Below are 13,517 nucleotides of genomic sequence, written 5' to 3'. Positions count from 1 at the left end.
TGACAGTGCACCACCACCAGTACACCTATCATCATCGTTCTATGCACCATTGCCAGGCTAGTTTCTCACTAACACCGATAAACCGCGGTCTGCTCGTCGCTGCGGTATTAAATAGCGCGCGTGGCGGACGCGTGTATCGAGATAACTTCCTCATCCTTCGTTTAAGTAACGACATTTTGAACCGCGCGTTCCACACGGTTGCAAGCCTCGTTGTTCCCCACTAGTTGCATGACTCAAGCTGCCTGAGACTCGGCGCACCTTGATTTCCGATACTTGACTTCGCGACACCTCGGCTTTTTGGCCCGGGACTGGCCCTTCCAAACCGAATCGATCGTTTCTTCAGAAAGAAATTTCTTAGCATTTCATTTGGAATATCTTCTATGGAATTTGATCTCGGCTGTTCGCTAAAGTAACCACGCATGGTTGAAAGAGATGTTCCTTTCATACTTTCCACGGATTGTAGGAATTTTCTAATGACAGAAAGTTATGATCGATGATGATCCAAAAGATGCAGCAAGACTGAAATCGGAGCGTCTTTGTTCTTTTATTTTTTACTTTTCTCTGATAGAAACCTAACACGTCTAAAGGAAAGATCACACAGCAGACAGGCGTGCAAAAATTACGTCGTTGCGGTAGGATAAATAAGTAGTAGGGCTTCAATTTCGAACACATTCTCGCGCAAAAATATCGACTTCGCGCGCAAGTGAATACGATATAACTAAAACAATTGTAACAGATAACGTGGATATACACGCGGTAACTGACCCTCGCTTTTTCTGTCGCAACATCCCGTTGGGTCCACAGGCTAAAGAAATGTCTACATCTTCCATAGAGCGTCGCTTCGGCGTAAATATCAGCGACGAATATGGAGGACGATCGTCGAAGAAGAATCGGCTTTCGCTAAAACTTTCAAGCTTCGATTTCGCGTATTCTCTTATTCAAGCGCGACATATATCTTTAACGATCTTCCGCGCGACCAACTCGCAGTCCACGCGCGAGGCGCTTTCAAGATCCGACGAAGCTCGAACGTAAGATAAAAGGGTGGCGGTTTCGCTCTTCGGTATTTAATCCCGCAGAATGGTTAGCGCGATCTTATCAGGCTGCTGGCGAAGTTGGGAAGCGACAGTAAGCGTTACGCGATATTAACGAGAGAGGCAACTCGTAACTCGATGAATAACATAGTTAATAAATGACTCGGCTGATAGTGAGCATAGTTGACGAGTCGTACGTTAATGCATCGTTATATGCATTAAACTAGTTAGAGAACTATTTTACGCGGCGTACCTCGAACCTAGTTGTCCGTGAACTATCGATAAGCCGTGTAACAGGTTTCCGTTAGTTACTCTTTCCTTGGTACGCGTTACGATATTTTCGTTCGTACGATATTTCCACAGGCCACCCTTTCCAACCCTTATCCTTCTCTAGCGTCTGCCAATGTTCGTAGTGGTGCGCGTCTCAAACGAAGAGACAGAGAGATATCACTTTGGTCTTTGAGATTTAATCGCGCACAATGGCAGAGGATCCTGTTGCGGTATTGTCACCGTTGTCGGTGGCAGACAAACCTAGGCAGGGGGAACGAAACTTAGTTACTCGATAGAGCACACGAGGAAACGCTTTACTCCCGGTAGCATGAGTGACGATGTGACATCGCGACTACCTTTGGCCTACCTCGCGAGACATCTAATTCGCTTATACGTCGCTCCCTCAAATAGCTTGCAATCTGTTATAATTCATACGTGCGTGCTACCTTCGAACAAGTTTCATCGCGTACCCTAATTGAATACGAGTTGTCGCGGCGTGCGGCGAAGAAAAATCAACGTCGCGTTAATCGAGCGGAGTAATAGCTGCGGAGAATAGCGTCGCCATTTCCAACCGAAACGCTATCGTTCATTCTCGAGCGCTCTATTCGACCAAGTTTCTCGTTCTCTGAGAAAATTAACACGAACTCGGGGAAAAGTCAGAGTTACCGGCGAAGATTACATCGTGGAATAAACTTCTCGATGGTATTATTCGAGGTCGTCCTAGATCCCCAGCTTTTAATCGTTTTCGAGCCGATCCGTTTCGCGAGATTCTCGTTGCGCCGAACGCAACAATCGCACTGCCGGAATTTCAATTATTCCTCTCTGTCGGGGTAAACCTGTTTATACATGGACGACCTTCGCGGACGAAAATTGACGCCAATCAGAAAACTGCTTGCACATCGTCTCCTTGTTTTCGTTGTTCGATATTAGCCGATCAATTTTCATACGATCCAGCACACTTACCGGTATTCATCGAACGCGCATCGGCGAAAACTCTCTTCTCACCAGTGTCGGTTGGCGTAGACCCGACGCGACTCGATAGAACGAGACAGTGAACGCGTCGGATAAAAAACCTAGAGGGAGGGAAAGAGAAAATATTCGCATCACCTCGTATAGCCGGGTCTCGATTGGAAATTACTCCCTTTCATCCTTTCACGGGGTGAAAGAGTAAGTAGGAAAAGTGATGCAGTCGACGCTATCCAGCTGCGCCTCGAATACATTTTTTTCTTCTTTTCTTTTTTTACTTTCTCCTCTAATGCGCGTCTCTCTTTGGCCCTCGGCTCATGAATTTCGTTACGTCGAACTATCGGGCGTACGAGATACGGCGCGCTCTAGCCTCGTGCCGTTATTATCGATACGGATTTAATTAAAAAATGCTTAGCAAACCCCAACCGCCTGCGCGATGTTTCTCCTTGGAAACCGCGTAAATATTAGCCGGCATTCCGTGGTTAATTTCCTTGACGTACCGCGAGCCTCGTGGCCTGTTATTATCGCCAAAATAAAGATAAAATCTCACGGTAGAGCACAGAAAGAGCAAAAGAGGCGCGAGCCACCGGATAATTGCACCGGCTAAATTAAAAATTGCACTATCATCGTTCCGCTGGTGTAATGAAGCTGTTGGGTCGACAGCAAGTTCCGGATGTCCAGCGTGTCGCGTCAAATAAACCTTGGAGCGTATGTCCAGCCTCGCGTTGTACTCGCGAGCGTGCATTTAACTCGCTCGAGGAAGAATGCGTTGCGCGTAGCTCGCGTGCAACGCTGCACCCTAACGCATCCCCTTAGCAGCGGGCCGAAAAGCGTTCCGCGCGTGCCTGCGCCTCCTAAGCGAGCGCGTTATTGCGCCCGACATTCTCAACGCGCGTTTCTTCCCTTTTTTCGTTTCTTCCTTACGCAACTACTCGTTCTCGTAGGAAAGGACGCGCTTTCTGATCGTTTACTTAGTCGATGGGTTTTGCTTATCCATCTTTCGATACGTTTGCCTCAACGTGATGGAATAAAAATATTTCCAGCCAGTGATCCTGCTCACGCCATATCGAGCGAATTTAATCTTTACCTGTGTAATTCTCGATTTTTCGAGTCGGATTTTTCGACTCGTCATTGGTGCCGGTTATCTTTGAAAACGATGGATTGTGAATTCCAATTTCTAAAGTAGCATATAGAGTCAATGACGTCTGACATGTTCGCAATACACGATACGCAAGGAATTAATCTAAGTAAATACTATTTTTTGTCAAATTTAGAAGAATTGCTATTTACTTCCTGTAAAAATTTGTTCAACAGTTTAAAAAACATCGAACCCTAGAACCGTAACATATCGAGTTAGCCACGCGTGTGAATCAAATTTTCATCCACGTAACTTTGAAGCTTTAAAATCGGATTTTCGTCGTCGTCGGTGAGTCTCCTTGCCTTCGGTACCGATAGCGAAAATTTTAATTCGCCAAACGATATATCGATGACAATGTTCTTCTAATGCGTGGAGGATACACGATATACAAGAAATTAAATATGCGTTACAGGGGCTGGATGGCTGACGAGAGAGTCGGCTCGGTGGTATTGGATTTATTCGCAGGGGCGTTCTCTGCGGCGACGAGAGGAAATCTGACTTCGCGTGGAATTTTTTAATTAGCAAAAGCAAAATCCGATGCCACGACGGCTTGTTACGCTCTCGTCGGATAAAGTCATCGACGTGTATAGGCGTATCGTGGCGTTAACACGATTTAGTCGGAAACCGGCGTCGATATCGTCCGGTAATCGTCCCGCCATCGATTTAACGATGCGTAACATTCATTATTGATACACTTAGTCGCCTGATGCGTGCCCAGGGACTATGTTTCAAAGTGGTGTTCGCGTGTTACGTTACGATTTCACCGACAATAATTGTATCTCGTCCAAAGGCAGTGGCCAATTGCGAGTGGAAATGTAAAGAAAGAACGCACGTACGACCGCGGAAGAAACGATAGCGGCAAGATGCGAGTACTTTTGCTTTGAAAGTTTCTAAAATAGATGGTTATTATCGTCGTTCGGTTAAGAGAATGTGTGGACTAAAATATATTAGATATAAAATATATATCGACTTTATAGCTCTATCGATCTAGAGCCGCGCGCTTTATAACGTACATCTGTTACGAAACTGTGCATGTTTCTTTATTTAGAATGACCAATATGTCGGACTGCACTTACCTTCGTGTTACGAAAAGCATTGATTCTATAGAGAATATTTTATTAAAGATCACATATATCGAACGATCGAAGGTATCTCAAGACTTATTGGCAGCAGAATATACATATACTCGCCAGTGTAGATCAAATGTTTAAACAGAATGCAGGAAGAACTGGAAAACATTTTCTAAATCCAGTCATCAAAGTCGCTTGATATCGCAGGTGTCTCTGAATAACGAGAGCATCGTGGATAATCATCGTTGAAGCTGGTCAAGATCCTTTATCTCGTATCCTTAAAATCAAGATCGTTAAAATATTATGGAGATCAGCTCGAGGTAAGAGGATCATATAGCAGTCATTGATCCATAAACGCATTGATGATTTTATTGATAAAACAAAGGATTACGAACTCATTAAATCTGTAAAATATATGGATCGATGAAAGAAACGATTAAGTGAAAACCACTAAAAATAATTGTTACCCATAGCACATGTTGCGAAGATAGATGTAAATCTCTTTATGAAATAACTAGGTGAATTTTCGGAATAGCGTGGCCACCGCGGAACTCCGAAATTGCGATAGGATTACATCGCATATAGGTGCGCTAGATTAAATTAACGAGAAACGCTTATGTCAATGTGTGAACGTTCAGCGAATCGTGTATCGATGCCGGTAACCTCAAAAAAGTAATTACGAAATGATGGACAGTATCGTAGGATTGGAAGATCGAAGCGTACATCCATCGATCCATCGTCACATTTTTCTTTCTTTCAAAGAGCACATAATTCACCTATATGTACAGTACATTGACGAGATAGAATCTTGACAATTTTTTACTACGATCCGTTGGTGCTTGTGCGTCTTCTTTTTTTCTTTTTTTCTTTTTTTTTTTTTTGTTCAAATTGAGCGTCGATCAAATTCACCAAGATTCGCGTAATATATCATATACGAGAGTCGTGATAAAGTTGAAAATATTAAATCATGAAATGTTTCAGCCGGTATCTTTGCTTCTTTAAAACCACCCCATAGCGCTACCCACACTCCTCCCATGGGGAGAAAGAAGGTGACGACACGCGTAATGGGGTTACGACAGTGTTAAAAACCTCCTTTATCCGGGTTTAACGTCATCCGCTATCGCGATAAAGCCTCGGTTGCTCGCTTAAATGACTACGACTTATCCAGAATTTGTACCGTTTCTGTATCCACTCTCCTTCTTTTTTATTGAAAGCTCTCCGACCATTACGGTGTCGTTCGATTTTCCAAGTGCTTCTGCGTAAAATGTAACATCGTACGATCTTGCGTAAACCGATTAGAAAAAGCGATTAGACACGTGTATTTAAGGCTGTAAAATATACGGAGCTTCAACTCGTTCGTATGTTCACAATTTTCTACCGAAAGTCACACTATCGATAAAAATTCCTTTTTTAAACTTTCTATAATACCAAACCGTTGTAGTCGTATAAAAGATACCGCCAAATGATTCGAAGTTTAATATACTCGGACCTAGTTAATTAATTCGTAAATGCTACGATAAATACAATAACGTTCCAGTACTTTTTGTAGCCGCTTGACAAGTACCTCGGTGAGCCACCGAATGAAATAACGCCACAGTCTCTCGCAGTTAGTTAGGCGAAGATCTCTTACCAGTGAAACTCTCTCTCTCTCTCTCTCTTTCTCCCTCTGAAACTCTCTTACCAGTGGCCACAGCGCAGTGCACAAATGATATTCAACGAAGTGAGAACGCGTTGTCTGCTTTTAAATTTCGAATCTACGCTCGATGATCTTTGCCGGCGATGGTCGAAACGTACCGCCGGCGAAAGATCAACGAAGGAAACAGTGTCGCGGCGTCTGCATACCGGCTGATATAACGGTACGTAGGCTCTCGCGTCGCGAATCATTCACGCCAGGCGCGCATAAGCACGTAAGTCCATACTTGGACGCATGCTTTCGTACGAATACGAAGTCTATAATGCGTGTGCGGTAGGACCGCGCGAGTGAAAGGGGAGTGGGGGGTTTGTATTCACCCCTTCTACATCCGTGGCAACACAGTGATGGTCCACGGGCGCAGCGATCAATGCCACCGTCGGCCCTCTATGCTTCATCCCCACCGATGCGTGGGTCTCCATGACGACAGCATCCCTACGATCCCCTCCAGATCGGCTATAGGCTAGTTGGCGGGGTTGGAAAGCCACGAAAGGGGTGACAAAGCACCCCTATCGCCGCCGCAGCAAGGAATTCCTAGGGTGCGCGGGAGACGACCAGGGGATTTTGACCCTCTCCCGTCGAATCTCCACTTCTCTTTTCGTCTCTCCAACTACCATTGTCTCTCTCTCTTTCACACACATACACACACACACACACACACACAACCACCCTCTCCTTACCCCCTTTTCACCAAACCTTGTCGCTTCTCCTAGTCCTCTCGCCGTCTGCCTCCCTCTATCCCTTTTCGCCACCATCGTCTCTCGTCGTTTTCGCATCTCCGTATGCACCGAGGGTCAGGTGGGTCACTCCAGGTGGCTCGGCCCTGACACGATATCGTCGACACGATTTCTGGATCGTTGATTAGATTATCACGATCAACCTGACGAGAATTCGACGACGGAAGGTCGTCGCGTTTTTCGCCGGGCCGCATCCCTCGCATTGCGCTTTCACCTACGCTTTCGAGATCGCCTTTAGGCAAATGATATTTCGTTTAATATTCCTGTTAAGTCGAGAAAATGCCTAAAGTTAATGTCGATTATCTGCTCCGTGGATGTTTACGTTCCGAGCAGCGGAATCTCGCAGATCCTCGGATCAGATTTTCTCAGCTCTGTCAGCGAACTCGCCTGATCCGGGAATCTTCGTTAAAAACCTGAGCTGCTCATTGCGGCCACCTACGAGACTCCCTTTCGCGTGCGTGGCATAAATCAAGAAGGAAGGTGGGCGTGTGCGGCCTGTCGGCCGTCCTCGCGCCCCACAAAAGGAAGATCGCTAAGGTGGACGCGGCCAGCTACTGGAAGAGGAAAGAAGATGATGGTGGAAGAGGGAAAACTGCGAGGGTGAGGGAATTCGATCCGCCTCTAAATCGAGTTACCCGGCCTGTTGGAGATAATGATATTTATGCGCGTCAAGTGTATGATGTGTGGTCCGCCACGCGTGGATCGCGCATATGTTTTCAGGGGAAAAAGAAAGACGGCTGTTCGAATGGGAAAAACATAGGTAACTGCGAAAATGTGTCGCGGGTTTGCCCCGTGAGAACGTACACAGGGTGGCGTGAAACAACGATGATTTTAAAACTTTCTTACCCGTGCCGGTCAAAATTCTAAGGTGATTTAAAAGCAGCATCCACCTTGGGACGTATTAAATTGATTTACCTTCGTGAATCTATCTGTTTCATTCTTATATTCAGTTTGCAAATTGGCATTCGTGATGGTTCGTCTCGGTATATAGAAAGGAATCGAATGGATTTGCGCCTGGTAGAAGCGAAGGAACATTGAAATTTATGTAGTCGCACAGGTAGCACAGTAGCGTGCAAAGGGATGCAGCAGTAAAATAGAGGAGACGCTAACGGGACACGAATGCAAGTCGGGTTATTTTTCTGCTATTGTTCTTTCTCCTTTATTACGAGACGCTTTGTGTACCTCCGCTTTTTGATACGAGTCATGTACACGCGTACTTTTGTACCGCCGCGAACCTACTAGACGACTCTGCATAATCTTAACTGAAATAGCGATATTATTATCCTTGCGTTTAATCGCACCCGTTCCCTCTGTTACTTCTGTCTCGAAACAACTCTCGCCACCATTGTGTCTTTTTTTATCGTTCTATCGTATTAAAAGCTGGTTTTAAAAAAGCTTCTGTTACTTTATTAAATCTTGGGTAGGTAGCCAAAACAAACAGACAGAGAATAAACAGTGGTACGGAGGATAAAACATGATTTGAGTCTGTCAGAAGTCAAACAGTTCAATTTCACCTTTTTATGCAGCTATCAATTTGACACTATCCAGGCACATAATTAATATTCAAATTTCTTTATCGAGACAAGAATGATCACAAATTCTAGGGCGAATTTAAAGAAGCAATCGCGATTTGTAATCGTCATTTCTCCGCGACGTTTCTATGGATTTCCGAGCGATTCGTTTAGCGTCACAAACGAACGACGCAAAGGATCCAAAATGAATCGATTATCTTCGCGTTGTAACGCCTATCTGCTTTGCAATTTTAGGTACTCGCCGCGGAAGACATCATCGCACGCACGCAGATTAAATATCGTGGGAGGCACGAGTGGCTCGATTCGCGCGACCGGCGAGCATCGCTGCGCTTTTCAATGAACGAACGTGACTCATGTTCCACCGCGACCGCGTAAATATTTATCGCGAATAATGCAACCGCGTGGGAGGAGGCTGTATCTTGCGCGCGGGCCAAACTTTGCCTCTTTCTCTCTCTCTCTCTCTCTCTCTCTCTCTCTATCTTTCCGCTCTCTCGCCGACTCCTCTGACCCTGAGGGACATTCTTGGCATGACGCGTAAGATCTGTCCCGACGAGGAACAAGGAGAACCAAACGACGACGGCCAGAGACTAGAGACAACGGGTAGAGAAAAGCTTAGGCTGGTGAGCCACGGGGTTTTGAGCACGAAGTTTACACATTGTCATTTGGGACACGGCGCGACGAAGACGGAGAACAACGAAGAACGGCGACACGGTACGAAGGAAGCGAGAAGCTTCGCTGTTGAGCTAAGGATGAAACGAAAGGAAAGGTTCGGATCGGTAAGAGGGACAAGGTGGAAGCACAAAGCGGAAGAGAGAAAGAACGAGAAAGAGAGGAAAGGGAGAAGAAGGAAAAGAGGGAGAATTTTAGAGAGGGTTAAACGGAGAGAGAAAGGACGACCGAGGGAGAGAATGGCAAAGACGGAGAAAGGGTAACGGAGTCCTTGGTGGACCACTAGGATCCATCCCCACGTAGCTGCCGTCTTCCGTGCAGGGGTTGCTCCGGTGGAAGGGATACTCAGGGGAAGATTAGAGGGGTGGGGGTGCTATATAAGACCGGCGCAAGGGGGGGAGAGCTCAGTTCGTCCAAGAGAAGCGTATCGGTCACGTCGTTGCCACGATCGTTCACGAGAATCTCATGGAACACGGGACTTGTCTCTCCACACATACACACACACACACGACGCCGTGCTCTTGTCGCCACGAGAACAACGAGACCGGACCACGCTCTAGGATTCAAGGTGTTTTCCACCGCATTTTCGAAGGAAACGCAGTGCAGCTACAGTAAACGGTAAGTATTGCGTCGAGCTACCCCTAGCGTAACCTTGAAACGTGCTCTCTGAGAACGGAAGCCACACGATGGCACGGTGAAAACGCCGAGTATCGCAGGAAGTATCAGAGTTTCGGGTCGAATATATAGTGAACTCCGTGAGTAATCTGATATTCGCGTAAAGTTGGCGTAAATCGAGTAAAGCGCTGCTTTTCCCTCACGATCATTTATGCAAGTTTCACGAGAGTTATCGATCGATCGATCGTGCTGGACCGGACCTACCGCTGTAGAAATCGTGCGTAAATTACGCTACCCGGCACTCTCGTGTTTGTAAAATGTTTATGTATCATCGAAGCTACACTCGTATATCTTCTTTGTACTCGTGCTACGTCTCGTTGCGTTTGGTCTTCGCGATGGAATTCGTTTATTCCAAGGCAAAGTAATCGTTGATATCGCGGCGAACCGCATCGTGATGTTTGTCCGCGAAGTTAACGTCGTTAGAACTTCACCGGGAATTAAAAGAAGAACGTGTTAACGATAGCAGAACTATGTCAGAAAACTTGTTTGCATGCTATTTTTGTATGGAAAAAATTGTCCCGAGAAAGATGTGAAAACCGTTGGCCTTCCAGAGCACAAGTCCATGAATATTACTGCAGTTAACAACAGGCGTATCGACTTATGAACGTTAATAATACGTAATTTGAACAGCGGGCGATAGTTTCACTGGGCCGAACTAATTTTAATGAAATCATTTGTTCGTACGTCGATCCATCTGGTTAGAAACAGTAGATGTGGGATTAATTTTAATCGTATCAGTAACAATCGAACGGGCATCGATATTTACTGTTAGATTCGACAACGTTAAAAGTTACTAATGGGATTCGATATATTCGATTCGCGAATAAAATTGGAAAACTCGTATTGAAATGAACATTGTCGTCGAGAGCCATCGAAACACTGCGCGGACTCGTTTTAGATTGCAGTTTATCGCGCTGTATCGTTTCTGTCGTAAGGAAAACGATTACACGGGCCATTAGAACGATCGTTTCGTAGTTTTCCAAGGAAACGGTTATAAGTCACGTTGTAATAAACGACAGCGACCTGCAAAGATACCTGTCCTTCTTTTTATACTCGGCATCGAGCACAATTTAATCGGACAAAAGGGGATTTCTTGTCTTATCGAGATAACAACTGGGTGTTAAATAACCAACCGATGTTACACGGTATTCGTCGCAGAGGAAGAGGAGGATTAACGCGCGCGAGTTCCACCCGCGATATAATATTTGCCAGCTGCGACAGGAAGTCGAGTAAATGAGTATTTTCACTGAATGAAATTGTCTGGCGTACGAGTGCGACATCCGTTTACCGAGAGACTTCCGATTCGTTTTGCCTATGCTTTTCGTGCCTATGCGGTTGCGATATTAATACATTCAAACTGGGTCAAACGTCGAACCTTCAAAATAGATATTTTGCGCGATTCTAACCCGACAGTCAAACATTATTTCCCGATATCATTTCTGATAAAAATACGCTTCCCTTTTCCGTTTTATCGTTTACTCGCGGCTGATTTATCGAGCGAGTCTGCTTTTAGATTTCAAAAAAGCACGCACTTTTCCAATTATGTCACGGTTTTTAAACGTTTTAAATTAAACCGGTCGTTGAACAAAGTAATCTCGCATTCACGTTTCGCTTCGAGGAAAAAGTACACCGTCTGCAGCACACTTTCGCAAACCGCCAGGAAATTAAGCGCAGGGTCTTTTCTTCTTTTCCCTCTTTTTTTTCTTTCTTTTTTTTCTTTTTTAATTTAATTCGCGGTCAAAGCCGCATGGTATCCACTTAAAAAAATGTATTTTGACCTGCTGTGCAGCTCGTAGCGAAAATATCAAACTTCGCCTTTCATTTTTCTTCGCGTACCACTTTCGGGTGTCACTTGCAAATTTCTAGCCGCGTCTCCTCGAGTGTGTAGCTTAACTGAAATATGCGCTTTGTCGGGTCACGCTGAACCCGCCTTAATCCTGTTAACCTATCAACACATTCAAAGCCTTTTACGCCATACAAAGATATCTTCATTCTCAATCCCATTAAATCCCTCCATCCGGGAGTTTGAGACACGATGCCTTTAATGTCAAAGAGAATAATCTTTTATGGCGTGTGTTATTTGTTCGTTGGCGCGATTGTACGACGTGAATCGACACGGTGTGTTCTTTTATTTTAACGAATATTTTGGATCGTTTAAACTCCGATATTTCGATAGATTTGGAAATTAGATTGTAGATAAGAGGGATCGATGAAACTTCAGTTTGGTATTTCAGTCGCGCAATAATTAACTCCCTTAGGTGACGCTAATGAAAAATCAATTTTGATTTTCCCAAGCATTTCATAATGTAGCTGCACTTTTTCAATAGCAATGTTCTTTTGTAATAACAATAAAAAATATTTACCTGTCTGTGTGCAGAATTTAATAAGGAAACGAAACATTGTGTATATTCAACGATCAGAAAGTTCCTCCCTCTCTGTTCATCTTGGAGGCTCTTTTCATCGAAATTCTTTTTCCTACGATGGCAACGTGAAGAGCGTCCTACCGTTAATTAATACTAATATGACCGTGCCTCATTAACGGTTACATTCATTAAATATTCACACCACGCAGACAGCTTGTATCCGAGCCGCATCGATTCAATCGTATTGTGAAAGAGAGGCAGAATGAGAACTTGTCATCTCGTACCTTTCAGCCGTGTTTCCCTTTGCCTCGCGACTCGGATTCAGCCGCATTCACAATAAAACTGACGTGATCTCAAGGAATGAGCCGCGTTTCGCTTTCCTTCCTGGAGCCCGTTTGCGGTATAACAAAGCCTGCGAAGATTGATTAGGAGGACAGAATAGTTTACTTTTCAACTAGCTTCGAATACTTTACATTAAAAAGTTATTTATATTCGCCATACAAATCTTAGAAATTTGAATACGCGGGAATTACAAAATTTGGCGATTCGAATAATTGGAAATTAAAAAATTGAAGAGTTTGAATATTTGAAAATTAAACAATTTTGAGATTACGAATATTTGAAAATATAGATAACTTGGAAATCTATTTAAAAAATTGGAGAAATATTTGAACATTTGATATACTAAGGAATTTGAATGAAAGGTTTGGAATCAAAAGTTTCGTATTTTCATTTGTGTAGTTTCAAGATTACTCGACAAGATTCGAAGTAACAATAGAAAAGTTGTAGCCGCTATAGGAAATTTATGTGTTTGTCTGACGCGAACAGAGCTACGCTTTCCGAGAGTTCATCCGGTGATTCATTAATCTCTTTTTTTGCCAGGTAAATATATCGACCGTTTGCAAAGTTTGACCGAGTCAGATCGGTCCTCGAGTCCGTGTTCGAAAGGCTAAGCGAATTCTTAGCGAAATTCCGCAAACTCCATTCCGAAATTGTTCTCGTCGATGGAGATGAATCCTCGGTATGGAACTCGGTAGAGAGGCAGCTGCGATCGATTCCATACGGTACAAAGTCGAAAGTTTATTTAACAGGGCCACTTTGCAACACCTAGTTCCTGCACGGACATTAAATAATATCCTGTTGGCGTAAAGTGGACACAGAGTTTATCCACCGAACTGAACTCTGAATTAATATTGTTCGTATAGAGAACACGGGGGAATAATAAATATAAAGCCGCGATGCTGTTAGCTTTTTCATTCGAATTTACGCATTAGCTTTGTTCCATTGTACAATTCGTATTCTTGTCAGCTCTCACGCGATTCCGTTAAAACTATAATTCTCTTGTCGTGTCCATTCAACGAATTAATTTCGCCGCA

General features: G+C 44.3%; 1 long non-coding RNA gene across 6 annotated transcripts in view; it reads left to right on the top strand.

Annotated features, from left to right (window-relative positions):
* Positions 1 to 8,244: 8,244 nt before the first annotated feature.
* LOC126872455 (uncharacterized) overlaps positions 8,245 to 13,517 on the top strand; it is a 76,256-nt gene continuing 70,983 nt past the window's right edge. For 2 of the 6 annotated variants that reach the window (XR_007691981.1, XR_007691982.1), the window contains exon 1: positions 8,245 to 9,721. This is a non-coding gene — a long non-coding RNA (uncharacterized LOC126872455). The remainder of the gene's footprint in view (positions 9,722 to 13,517) is intronic. The other 4 variants (XR_007691984.1, XR_007691983.1, XR_007691987.1 and 1 more) reach the window with 4 other exon arrangements.

The sequence above is a fragment of the Bombus huntii genome, chromosome 13 (genome assembly GCF_024542735.1).
Source record: "Bombus huntii isolate Logan2020A chromosome 13, iyBomHunt1.1, whole genome shotgun sequence".
Classification (NCBI taxonomy): domain Eukaryota; kingdom Metazoa; phylum Arthropoda; class Insecta; order Hymenoptera; family Apidae; genus Bombus; species Bombus huntii.
This window is presented reverse-complemented; position numbering and strand designations above follow the sequence as displayed.